Source organism: Microtus ochrogaster (genome assembly GCF_000317375.1).
Source record: "Microtus ochrogaster isolate Prairie Vole_2 chromosome 14 unlocalized genomic scaffold, MicOch1.0 chr14_random_2, whole genome shotgun sequence".
NCBI classification, from domain to species: domain Eukaryota; kingdom Metazoa; phylum Chordata; class Mammalia; order Rodentia; family Cricetidae; genus Microtus; species Microtus ochrogaster.
The window spans coordinates 3,958,589-3,970,794 of NW_004949097.1; the positions used below are offsets into that span (position 1 = coordinate 3,958,589).

Below are 12,206 nucleotides of genomic sequence, written 5' to 3' on the forward strand. Positions count from 1 at the left end.
CAATGAGGGAGGCAGGGGCAGGCAGATCTCTGAATTCACTATAGCCTGGTCTACAGAGTGTTCCAAAACAGTCAGGGCTATACAAAAAATAAATAAATAAATAAATAAATAAATAAATAAATAAATAAACCAAAAAATTCAAGGTTAGTGAGATGGTGTGGTGGTTAAAGGCATTTACTACCAAGCCTTGACTTGAGTTCAATCCCCAGACCCCACATGGTGGAAGGAGAGAACCAACTCCAGAAAGTTGTCCTATGATCTCCAAACACACACTGTTGTGCACACACACACATACATAAATAAATAAATTAATTCAAAATGTTAAGGTGATGCACATAAAACCATCATATTGTGCACTTATCTAAACTGCCCATCACTGAATAGTTCTGAATGACAGAACTACTATAGAAAACTATAATAAAATATATTAAAAGTAGCTGGGTGGTGGTAGTGTACACCTTTAATCCCAGCACTCAGGAGACAGAGGGAGACAGATCTCTGAGTTCAAAGCCAGCATGATCTACATATCAAGTTATAGAACAGCCAGGGCTACACAGAGAAACTCTGTCTCAAAAACAAAAACAAACATATATATATATATATATATATGTAAATGCATATGCTTTATATATAACATATGTATCATATATATAACTTTCAAAAGGGACAGATTCATACTCATTTTCCCTCACAGCCTTATTCTTTCACCTAAACTGTTTTTAATGTCCTAATCTCTAATGAAAATACTATAAATAGCCGGGCGATAGTGACACACGCCTTTAATCCCAGCACTCGGGAGGCAGAGGCAGGTGGATCTCTGTGAGTTCGAGGCCAGCCTGGTCTACAAGAGCTAGTTCCCGGACAGGCTCCAAAGCCACAGAGAAACCCTGTCTCGAAAAACCAAAAAAAAAAAAAAAAAAAGAAAGAAAGAAAATACTATAAATAATTATAATGTTATAAAATATAAATACCAGAGCAATCTGGAAAAATATAGTGTTTAATGACTGCAAGTGTATTCCAGACACTGGAAACACTTTGTTGGTCTATCAGACCCACAAACAGCCAATAAAATGCACATATTTTGAGACTAAAGTTAGCCTAAGCAATATTCTAATGGTATGAATTTAACATTTTCTAAATAAACCTAAACCCAAACAACCCAAACAGCCTTTTGCAACAAACTTTAGAATGCTTCTATTTCCCTTTTAAGTAAAAACTTCTTTCTATTGATCATCGCTTTTGTTCTTAAGCTATTTTTCTTCTCTTTTATTAAAAACATAAATTTCAACAATCAATACCTGAGCTCTTATCAAATACATAGTTCCTTGGTACATTCTGGTACGATGGTTAGATTCCGTGAGAAAGTGTTCATTGCTCAAAACTCTGGACTGGCTGGGACAGGACCGAGAGCACCTTTGTCCCCAATTACATCCTTAAGCTAATTGGCTACTAATGTAAGAATGGTTCTACATAAAATCCCCAGGGTCGCGTTCTTAAATACTATACAGTCACTGCAGATGACAGGACTGGAAAGCACACATCTCTACAGAAAGCCCTGTGATTAAGAGAGAAGACAGCGGCCATTGTTCAGCGGCTTTGATGGCCCCAATCTTCCCGACTGCAGTGTAAGCAATGGTCTCATGCTGCTGTGCATAAATGGAGTGCAACTGGCTGGCTGTTCGTCTGTCAGCTCTGGATGTGAGCATGCCCACAGTTCCCACAACACCCGGCACTGTGACCTACTCACCACTACTGAACAGACATCTACCTGTCTGCCTGGAATGCCCCGCAGTCCTACCCTGGACACTCACTCGGCCTCCAAAAGCAACCCAACGGGCCATTTCTGATGTCCTTGGTCATGGGGAGCTTTTCCTTTTTTACTATGCACTGGAAAGAATACGCACTGTGCACACACACACTCACGCACACACACACACACACACACACACACACACGCACGCACGCACGCACATACACACACTTTCTTTCCCACTTACTGTCCTCCATAATGATGGGATTGAGTCAGCACTGTTCCCATTTCCACCCTGAGTGTGTCCACATGGTGTGATGTGCCTAACTGGATACGATGTGGACAGAGACTCAGATCCTTGACATCAAGAAATTCAGAACTTAAAGGACAAAAAGAAACAAACAATTAGCTAGTTCTACCATTCTGTGTTTCATTTTCCCTAATCCCCCAGTTTCATGTCTAAGAGAACCTATACTATATAAACACATTTCAGTTCCACACACCTCTCTGTCAGTGGGGTGTGGACGGGGAAGCTGAAAATACTCTCTTGGATCGCAAACACACCGTCTAAAGAGTCATCTTCCTTTAGCAGACACAGGCACTTCCTGGCAGGTCCGATGACCTTAGTGCAAACCCCAGGAATCCCAGGAGGAAAGCAGAGAACTGGTTCTGACGTCCACATGGACGCCACAACATGTGCATGCAGCCCACCCCCACATACATAAATAAATGAACAAAATGCAGACCAAAAGGTTTTGAAAAATAAAAAAGTAGTCTTGAGCTTTTGAATATCACATAAACCATGAGACTGATAAACTTACTTTGTCAAGATCGGAGACTCAGTGCTTAGAGGAGGCCTGTTAGCAAAGCACTCATGTTCCAAATGTGAGGGCCCAATCTCCACAGCAAAGAACACAAAGGAAGAAGGAAGTCAGGCCTGTCCATGTCCACCTGTACGTCCACTACTGGGAAAGACAGAGGAAAGAAGGTCTTTGGGGGTCCATGGCTAGCCAGTCCAGCCTCACTGGTGAGCCCCAGGCCAGTTAAAGACCCTGTCTCAAATGGACAAGGTGCCTGAGCATAGGAGCCTACACATGTTTATGGTCTGGCCTCCACACGCAAGCATGCATATGTGCACCTGACCACAGGCGTACCCACAGCATGAACACACACAAATATATTTAAAATTTTTTAAGTGTCTAGCTGGGTATGATAGTTCATACCTGCAATCCCGGCACTCAGGTAGCTGCAAGATGCGGTTCACCGTGAGTTTTAATCCAGCCTGTACTACAGATTGAGTTCTGACCAGTCTAAACAACACAGTGAGACCTTCACTTCAAAACAACAAAAAGGCACCAGGTGGTGGTGGTGCAGGCTTTTAAACCCAGCATTCGGGAGGCAGAGGAAGGTGGATCACTGTGAGTTCAAGGCCAACCTGGTCTACATAAGCTAGTTCCAGAACAGGCTCCAAAGATTCAGAGAAACCCTGTCTTGAAAAACAAAACAACAACAAAACAAATCAAGAATCATCCTCTGGCAAGAGAATAAAAACATTAGACAATCTTGGTATAGAAGGTTTTTCTGGTCATTTGTTGCTTTCATTGGTTAATGTATAAAGAAACTGCTTTGGGCCTAATAGGGCAGAACTTAGGTAGGCAGAGAAGACAGAACTGAAGGCTGGGAAGAAGGGCAGAGTGAGAGACGCCATGGATCTTCTGCCTAAGATTGATGATGGTTAGAATCTTGCCAGTAAGCCACAGTCACGTGGCAATACACAGATTAATAGAAATGGGTTAAATTAAGACGTAAGAATTAGCCAATAAGAAACTAGAGCTAATGGGGAAAGCAGTGTTTTAATGAATACAGTTTCTGTGTGGTTATTTCTGGTGTAAGCTAGCTGGGTGGCCGAGACAAACAAAGGGCCCCCCTCTCCTTGTAACACAATCTAGAAGAAAATATTTGCAAAACACATTTGAAATGGTGTTTATATAAAAAATACAGTTTACAAAACTCTTAGGGGCTAAAGAACAAATCAGCAAATGTTGGGCATATGTAAGGGCCTGGGTTCACTCTCCAACATTGAAAAAGAAAGTTCAATCTTAATTTTAAAGCTTTTAAACCTCTTAAAAACTCTAAACAATATCTTAAAAACTCATTAAGAAGTAGACCACCAAAAAGGTGGGCTCAGCAATTAAGAATGAGTGCTTTTGCGGAACGTCTGAGTTCAATTTCTAGCACCCACATGTAACTCCAGCTCCAAGGGACTGATGCCTCTGGTTTCCACCAGCACCTGTGCTCAGGCACATACCCACAGCCAGACACCCAGACACACACACAGACACCTGATTTAAATAATAAGAAATAAACCTTTTTAAAAAGTAAGCAAAACAGACATCCTATCAACAAAAAAGTGCATAAATAGAAAATATTATGTGAACAGAGGTTAACGCATAAATAACAATGAGATATTACTATTCAGCTATGGGAATTAATAATCTCCAAAAACGAAGTGCTGTCAAGGAGGTAAGACAGAAACTGAGACATCGCTATCATGAACGCGAGTGCAGCACTCAGCCACTTTGAAAGAGTCTGACCTGTCTCACAGAGCCAACCACACCATCCTCGCCTGTGATCGGCCATCACAATCACAGCTGTGACCCCACTGTTTCAACACTCACGTCTACCCCCAAAGTCCCTCGGGAATCTTCACAGCAGCTTTACTCATAGCTCCAAGAACCTGGGAACCGCCAAGGCAACCTCCAACAGATGAATTAAGCTAAACGCGTCATCTCGGTGCAATGATGTTAAGCAATAAAAATAAATGAGCCAGGCCGGAGAGATGGGTTGGTGGTTAAGAGCGTTCGCTGCTCCTCCGAAGGACACAGGCTTGATTCCCAGCACCCACTTGGCAGTTTCACTCCACTTCCAGGGAGACCTGACACCCTCTTCTGGCTTCTGCGGGCATCAGGCACACACATGGCACACACATGGCACACAGACATAAATATAGGTAAAATGCCCATACACTAAAACAAACAAACAAAAAGCTGTCCCCTACAGAGGACACGGACAACCCGTAAATATATATTGATAAGTGAAAGATGCCAGTACAAGAAAGTCATAAGACATGTAGAAAAAGTAAAACTATATAGACAATAAAAGGTTACTGATTTTCATGGGGAAGAGACAAAGGGGATGATGGGTAAAAGCACAGGGAACATTAATATGCCAAAAGTATTATTCAATATGATGCTGTCGAGATAGTCGTGTCAAACCCACAGAACTTTGTAAGACCAAGAATTAATCTTAGTATGTATAAGAAGTTAAATTATAAGGTCAAAGGATCCCAAGACGGAAAGCAGACTGTGACGTAAGCATGTAACTAGAAGTATGTAAAACCATCTCATGAAAGGGTCTAGGCCGAGATGCTAGCTAGCTAACTGTGAAAATGAGTAGAGATTAAGCTTAAAAGCAAAAGGCCCTGCACATGGGCACTGGACTCCTGCTGGCAAAGTGGCTGTACCTGCTATCGGGGGTTATCACTTCCAGTACTGCTAAACTTCTTTAATGGAAATGAACAATTAAGCAAACAGAGGGATGGAGCCAGGTTTCTCTTCATCGCTGCATGGAGTTTAGAGATAAACAAGGAAGAAACCAGAATGATATATACCAAAATCAGCATTATGCCAGTATGAATTCATATTTACTTTAATATAGATGCATACAAGTATGCAGAAATATATAGGTGCAAATATATATACATACATAGACATGTGTATATCTGAATCTTTATACACAAATGTATTTTTCACCTGAGAGCCTAGAATAAATGGTATTCCGTTAGCAAGTTCAACTATACCCGGACCTTGGCTTTTTCAAAGAATAGATCAAGTCGACCTTGAACACACAATTCTCCCACACCTGCCCCCAGAGTGTAGGGATGATAGGCATATGACATCATTCAGGGTCAGACCTGGTTTTCCAATAAAAGTTCTAAACATTAAGAAACCAATTACTTCGTGAAATGGCTGATTTTGATAGGCACTATACAAGGAGAACCTAGAACATCTTATGGACACATGCTTTTTAGAAAAAGAAACAAACCACACTGGTAAGAACTTATCAAAGGGAGGCAGGAACCAAGCTGTAAGGGTCTGAGCTGCGAAAGGGTTAAATTACACCCAAAGAGCATGGTGAGTATTCAAGAGTCCAGATTCACAGCAAGCAACCTGGTAACTAAGTAAAGGAAAAGAGGAAATTCCTCATGAGTCCGATAGCCCTCCTGATAGGATATACTGCGACCTGGGATGGAGAAGCCGCTCTGTCCTGGTCATCTTCCAATCCAAAGCCCGCAGTGGCTGTGTTTCCTTGCTTTTGTCTTGGCTAGTTTTATATTCAAACTATACATAACACATAGCTGTAGATAGATATTTCACCCTCAGGGACAGGGAGAAGTCAGAAGTCTCCACTACTTCAACACACAGGCTGCTCTAAAAGACCCCTTCCCGTGAGGGACCAGGAACGCAGCAGCAGAAAACCCTGACTAAGGCAATCTCAGTCAGTGAGCAAGATGAGTCAGATAACCCTGAGATGGTGTGTGCTGTGACCTGGGCTGGAGAAGGCACTTTGCCCTGGTCATCTTCCAATAAAAGCCCACAGTGGCGGGGTTTCCTTGTTTTGTGACCGTGTCTGTCCTGGCTAGTTTATACTCAGCTTGACATCAGAGACAACTTGGTCTCATTTGAGAAAAAAAGCCTCCATAAGACAGGGCTACAGGCAAGCCTGAGGGGCATTTCCTTAATTAGTGATTGCTGTGAGATAGCCCAGCCCACTGTGGGTGGGGACAGCCCTGGGCTAGTGGTTCTGGCTTCTATAAGAAGGCAGGCTGATCATGCTCTGTGGGGCAAGCCGGTAAGCAGCACTCCTCCTGCCTTCAGGTTCCTGGCCTGTTTGAGTTCCTGTCCTGACTTCCTCCAGAGAAGAACAGTGACGTGGAAGCAGAAGTCAAATAAATCCTTTCCTCCTCAGCTTGCTTTGGGTCATGGTGTTTCATCACAGCAACAGTAACCCTGACTAAGACAGGGACTCACTATGTAGCCAGGCTGGCCTCGAACCTGCCGTCTTTCTGCCTGAGCTTTCTTAGTGCTGAGACCAAAGGTGTCCATAATTGCTGCCTAACCCTGGGACAAACAAAAGACAAATCCGAAGGGGAAAAGCATGCTATAATCTTATGTGGCCAAGACTCCTAAAAATGGTCAAAGTTGTCCAAAAAACAAGGAAAATCTGAGAAAAAGTCAGCGTCAGCCTGAGCTGAAGAGACAGTGACAATCACACATGAGTCCGGAGAGAGAAGGCAAGTTAGATAAAAACAGGGAGGGGCAGGAGTGTGGCTCAGTGGAGGAGCTACGTGCACGAGACCGTGGGTTCAATCACCAAAAACAAAGGTTAAAAGAAAAACATACTAATAGCACAACACCAATAATGACGTATTAATTACCAATACAACGTAAGATGTTAATAGGAGAAGCTATTATAATCCCTGTTCCCTTGCTGCATTTTTCTGCCTTACAGACTTCCAGCATTCATTTATTATTTTTATTTTATTTGGGTATCTGCATGCACTCAAGTGTGTGTACAACTGACCCTAGAACTTGCTGTTTGAGGTGGATCAGCTGGCTAGCGAGTCCCTAGCATCCACCCTCTGTCTCCCCCACCCCCACTCTGCAGCATGGGCACTGCAGAGGCATGCCCAGCTTTTTATGTGGGTGCTCAGGCTCTGAACTCATCCTGGACAGGCAAGCACTTTACCCACCGAGCCATCTCCCCAGCCCCTAGGGGCTGTTTTAAAGTCGCACTTAGAAACGCACCTGAAAAAGATGGAGGGTGCTGAGGCAGCACGGACCTGGAGGACCCCCACCACCACCACTTTCTTCTAAATACTCAATTCACACTGTTGGCAAGGGCTCCACTACAGTGCTTCTTAAGAAAAAACATTTTCAGTTCCTCCCAGCTGCAAGCAATTTGGTGCAGCAATTCCCAGCAGGGATGTAGTGTATAGCCAGAGCAGTCAGGCTAAAGTTCCAGCCCTTCCTCTCTGATACCCCGGCAGATGTCTGAAAGTTTATAAAGCTATACTTAGGTTGTTCTGCCCTGAGACACAACTAACAAATGTGTTTAATACAGCTTGGAAAGCCCAACCTCAAATTTACATAAATAAAGTTAGTGTTCAAACTCATCTAATAAAACTTCAAGAAAAAGAGCTTTGAGCCTGGCGTTTATAGTTTCTTATTCAAACCTGGCTCCAATAGGCTTATGTTTTAAGATAAAAACAGGTGAATGAGGGAGAGATTCGGAGGGATAAAAAGGAGTAGATAAAGAGATGTGAAATGTAGGGTTTTAAAATGGGATTTAAGTTTGAAACATGGCAGATAAAAGCAGTGAAAGCAGAGGGTGGCAAAGCGTTTCACAGAGTCCCAGAGTCCCGAAGGTCGAAAAGAATGAGTGAAGGATAAACCAGGATAGAGCTAGATACACACACGAAATGAGCTCTTTTTACCTTTGAACACAAACAAGCGAAGTGTTCAAAATTAAACACCAGTTTCCTGTTAGCGAATTTTATTTAAAAAAAAAAATGACCCTCAATGTAAGTTCACTCAGCATTTCCCACAGTTAATAAAAAGCTAACTTCCCAACTACAAGGTGACACTTGGAAAGCAAAGAAAGTTACAAAGTGCACCTCCCAAATTCTGTGAGCAACACTGAGCTCGGAACAGTTCGAATTGAAAGATGTTTTCTCTTTTCTGCTATGAGGGAAGTGAGTGGCTTGTGGAATTTCACAGTCTTAATCTACTATTGAGCAGGCAGGGCTTTCTGCGCGCACACACACGCTTACTAGCTTGTGACACTACATGACACCGTCTTCGTAACGAGTCTGCAGATGGTGTGAGCCATCAGCCACAGATTCTCCACACCACCAAACTAAGAACTACCGCAGCATGCCCAGAAACCTCTGATCCCCAATTTTAAAAACAAGAAATCTTCACTAGGTGAGGCGGGAAGTCACTGACTTTAATCCCAATAGGCTAGCTGTTCCAGGACCGACAGTTCTATAGACTGAGCATAGGCGGGCCAAAACCCAAGGAGTGTAAAACGACATCCTTTCAACGGAGAGAAATTAGAAACAGCCCACAACACAGTAACTTTGAGGTTTTTGTTTTTTAACATAAAAAATAAAGCCTTCCAGGAATCCTAATTCCACCTCCTACTCAAAGTGGCAAATCCAAATAAAAATTCAAAGTACTCACACGTGTCTGAACCAAGTTGTATCTGAACTTATCTTATTCGCTATTTTGTCTCTTGTTCCTACTGTCTGAGGCGAGAAGTGAAACCTTGAGACGAAAAGCAACCATGCATTTGCTGAAACATTGGCTCCGGGAAGCCTCCTCTTCTAATGCCTCGCTGCTCCAAATGTCTAAGGATTTTAAGCCCAAACACCAGGGATTCCTGCCCAGGCGAGGTGCCAGCAGCTCTTAGGGGCTACAGGAGGAGGAGGATTTAAATAGCAGGGCTCAGAGAGCCCTGCAAAGACTTTGCATGTGTATTGTAGTCATTGAAAAGAAAGAAAGGGGTGAGACACGGGGAGCCTGCAATATCTCTCGGTGGGTGTGGAACCCCTCCAAAGCCCTAATGACAGCAACAGAAAGGCCATCTTTCCCAAAGTAAAATGGTATTTCTTGGAAAGTGATCCAGAATTCACAACCACTCAAACACAGCGAACTATCTCAACTGTAGGGTGTCCATCTCTAATAGGGCGGGTCCCCATCTCTAACGGGTATCCTGGGTAGGGGGTGTCCCCACTTGGGCTGGGGCGAGAGGCGCTCTGAAAGCCCCAAGTCCACGATATTAAAGCACTGTCTGAGTCCAGGTGTGCCGAACTCAGGTGCGCCCCGCGCAGCCCAGGTGAGTGTAGGGTCTGGGGGAGCCCTCGGCGCCCACTGCAGGGGAGCGGGTCGCGGCGGGCTCGGGTCTCGAGGCTCCGGGCCGCGCGGAGCGGGCTCGGGGACGCGCTGGGGCGGCAGCGCCCTCGCACACCTGGCCGCCGCCACCAGTTGCAAAGGGTCCAAGTGAACCGCGGCGGCCGCTGAGCCTGGCACCGCTCTGGTCCCGGCGCACAAAGGCGCTTCCAGAAGATCGAAACGGAGCCCGTGCCGCGGGAATCCCACCCGGGGACCCGCACCGGTGTCCGAGGGGCTCTTACCTTGGATCCGCCCTCCGAGCCGCCGTGCTCCTCACAGAGTGCCGCGACCTCCCCAGACACGAGGTGGCGAGTAGTCGAGGGAGAAGGAGACCCGAGGTGGAGCGCCCGCCGTGCTCCTCTGCAGAGACGCTGCTGGGGCTTGCCCCGAGCCCCGCGCCCCGCGAGCCCGCCTCGCCCGCCGCCCGGGCAACGTGTGCGAGCCGCTCGCTCTCGGCCACAGCCAGCGCGCGCCGCGCATGCCCAGCAGCGAGCCAGGAACGCTCGCTGCCTTGAGCGTCCGGGAGAGGGCTCCGTTTGCCGGCTCTTGAGGACAGTTGAGACTCTAGTGGAGCCTAGGTCTCCCGACTGGGTCCCTCCGAGGCCCCAGCAAGATGAGCACGATACCCGGCAGGGGAGACCGGGGATGCCAACCTCAGACTCGTGTCCACACTTCCCCAGGTGAACTAACCTGCTTCTGCTGAGCACCGCCCGGGCCAGGGGTGATGCCACAGATAGAGAGAGTATTAGGTGACTGGGACCAGGTCCTGGGGTACGATTGATGACTACTATCAATCCAGGAGCTACTACCTTACCCAGCCACCAGCGGGAGGTATTCTCTGACCTGTGTCCCTAAGTCTCTTCCTTCTTTTCCATCTCCTCACCCCATACAGTGTTTAAGTGGTACCCAAGGGCTTCACTGGTTTAGAGAGGCTCCAAACCCCAGTCACTGGATGCAGCCAACAAGCCCAGACCCGTCTCACAAGGCGCCTTGGATCCCATTTTTCATGGGAGCTCCTGCCAAGAGCCTGGTGTAGTTTCAAGTATGGGAGACTCTTTAGTCCAGGAGCAACTGCTCACCCTCACCATCTCAGTGCTCCCTGGCTGGATCACGGAGCCACAAGATGAGAATCTGCCAGTCTTCTTTCCTGAACCTCCCATTTTCTTACCCTTTACAATACCTCCGTTGTCACAGCTACGCCCCCAGACATGCCGGCCCCTTCTAACTTCAAGTCAATTGACTTCCAGAAGCCAAGAAAGACTATTAAATGAAACTTGGCTTAAATAGCTGGGCCTACCTGCTTTGTGAAGCAAGCAAAAGCACATTCAAACTGACTTACCAGGCCAAGATAAAAGGGGGATAAAAGGAAGGCAGTGATAGGTTTTAGGATTAAATTCAGTCTCCCGCCTTCATCGAGAATCTTTTGTTCAACATTTTCAACAGACGAACATCCACCTGAGCATGCCCAGTGTTGAAAACAGCTGGTTTGACTCAATAGTGTAGATAAATAGCTAGGATTGTTTATTGACGATCTATGCCAGGGACAAAGAAAGTTTCTTATATCATTTCTAACCCTTATAATGAATCTTCATTTTAGAAAATTGGGAAAATAATATTCAGAATTTTCTTTCTTTCTGTCAAAGCCAATACTGACATCAGAATTAAAATCCAGGCCTGCCTACTCCACAGCTTACATAAACAGATTTATGAATTGAAACCAACTCTCCTTAAACTGTAGATTAGTCCAGACCTACCCACAAGACTTAACATGAAATTAATCTTACCCCTTACAGATATTGCAAGCCTTGAAAAAGCAGATGCAAAAAGCAGAGATGTTTTGAGACCTGTCCTCAAAATTTTTCTCCTTTCGGTAATCCTCATAATGCAGAGTGATCTGTCAAAATCACTCTTTACCCTGTCTTAAATGACCTAGAATATTTTTTAAATATATACTATATATTTACACTATGCACCATATATATATATATACACAAATATATACACTATACTACTCTACACTACACTAGGTAAAGAACTAAGTCACTAAAATGGTCACTGAGTCCTTTGATCCAAGTAACCCTTCCAGCAAGACATCCCAAACCTGTATTAGGTTCTCTTTTGGCAATCAGATTATCTAGGGTCAAATAAAACAGCTCTACATTACATGAACTGAAATTAAACTGTATCTTCCACCTTCATGCTCTCTGTAATTCTGTATTGTTAAATCTTAATTTTTCCCTTTAAGTTTTATTTTTGTTTTAGGGCATAATTTCATATAAATATTAGCTAGCACCATAAACTTAAAATATCTTGATGTATGTGCCTTCTTTGTTTCATTTAAGTAATTTAGTTTATAATAAGATTCAATCATATTTTCTGTTTAACTTTTTGGTCACATTTCTATTACTTAGTGTGTGCATGTGTGTATACATGTGTGTGTG

At 44.5% G+C, this 12,206-nt stretch overlaps 1 protein-coding gene across 1 annotated transcript in view; it reads right to left on the reverse strand.

The window, feature by feature from the left end:
- Eps8 (epidermal growth factor receptor pathway substrate 8) overlaps positions 1 to 10,182 on the reverse strand; it is a 181,909-nt gene extending 171,727 nt beyond the window's left edge. The window contains exon 1 of the mRNA XM_005364535.3: positions 10,008 to 10,182. The gene's annotated coding sequence lies outside the window, so the exon portion shown is untranslated. The remainder of the gene's footprint in view (positions 1 to 10,007) is intronic.
- Positions 10,183 to 12,206: the final 2,024 nt, after the last annotated feature.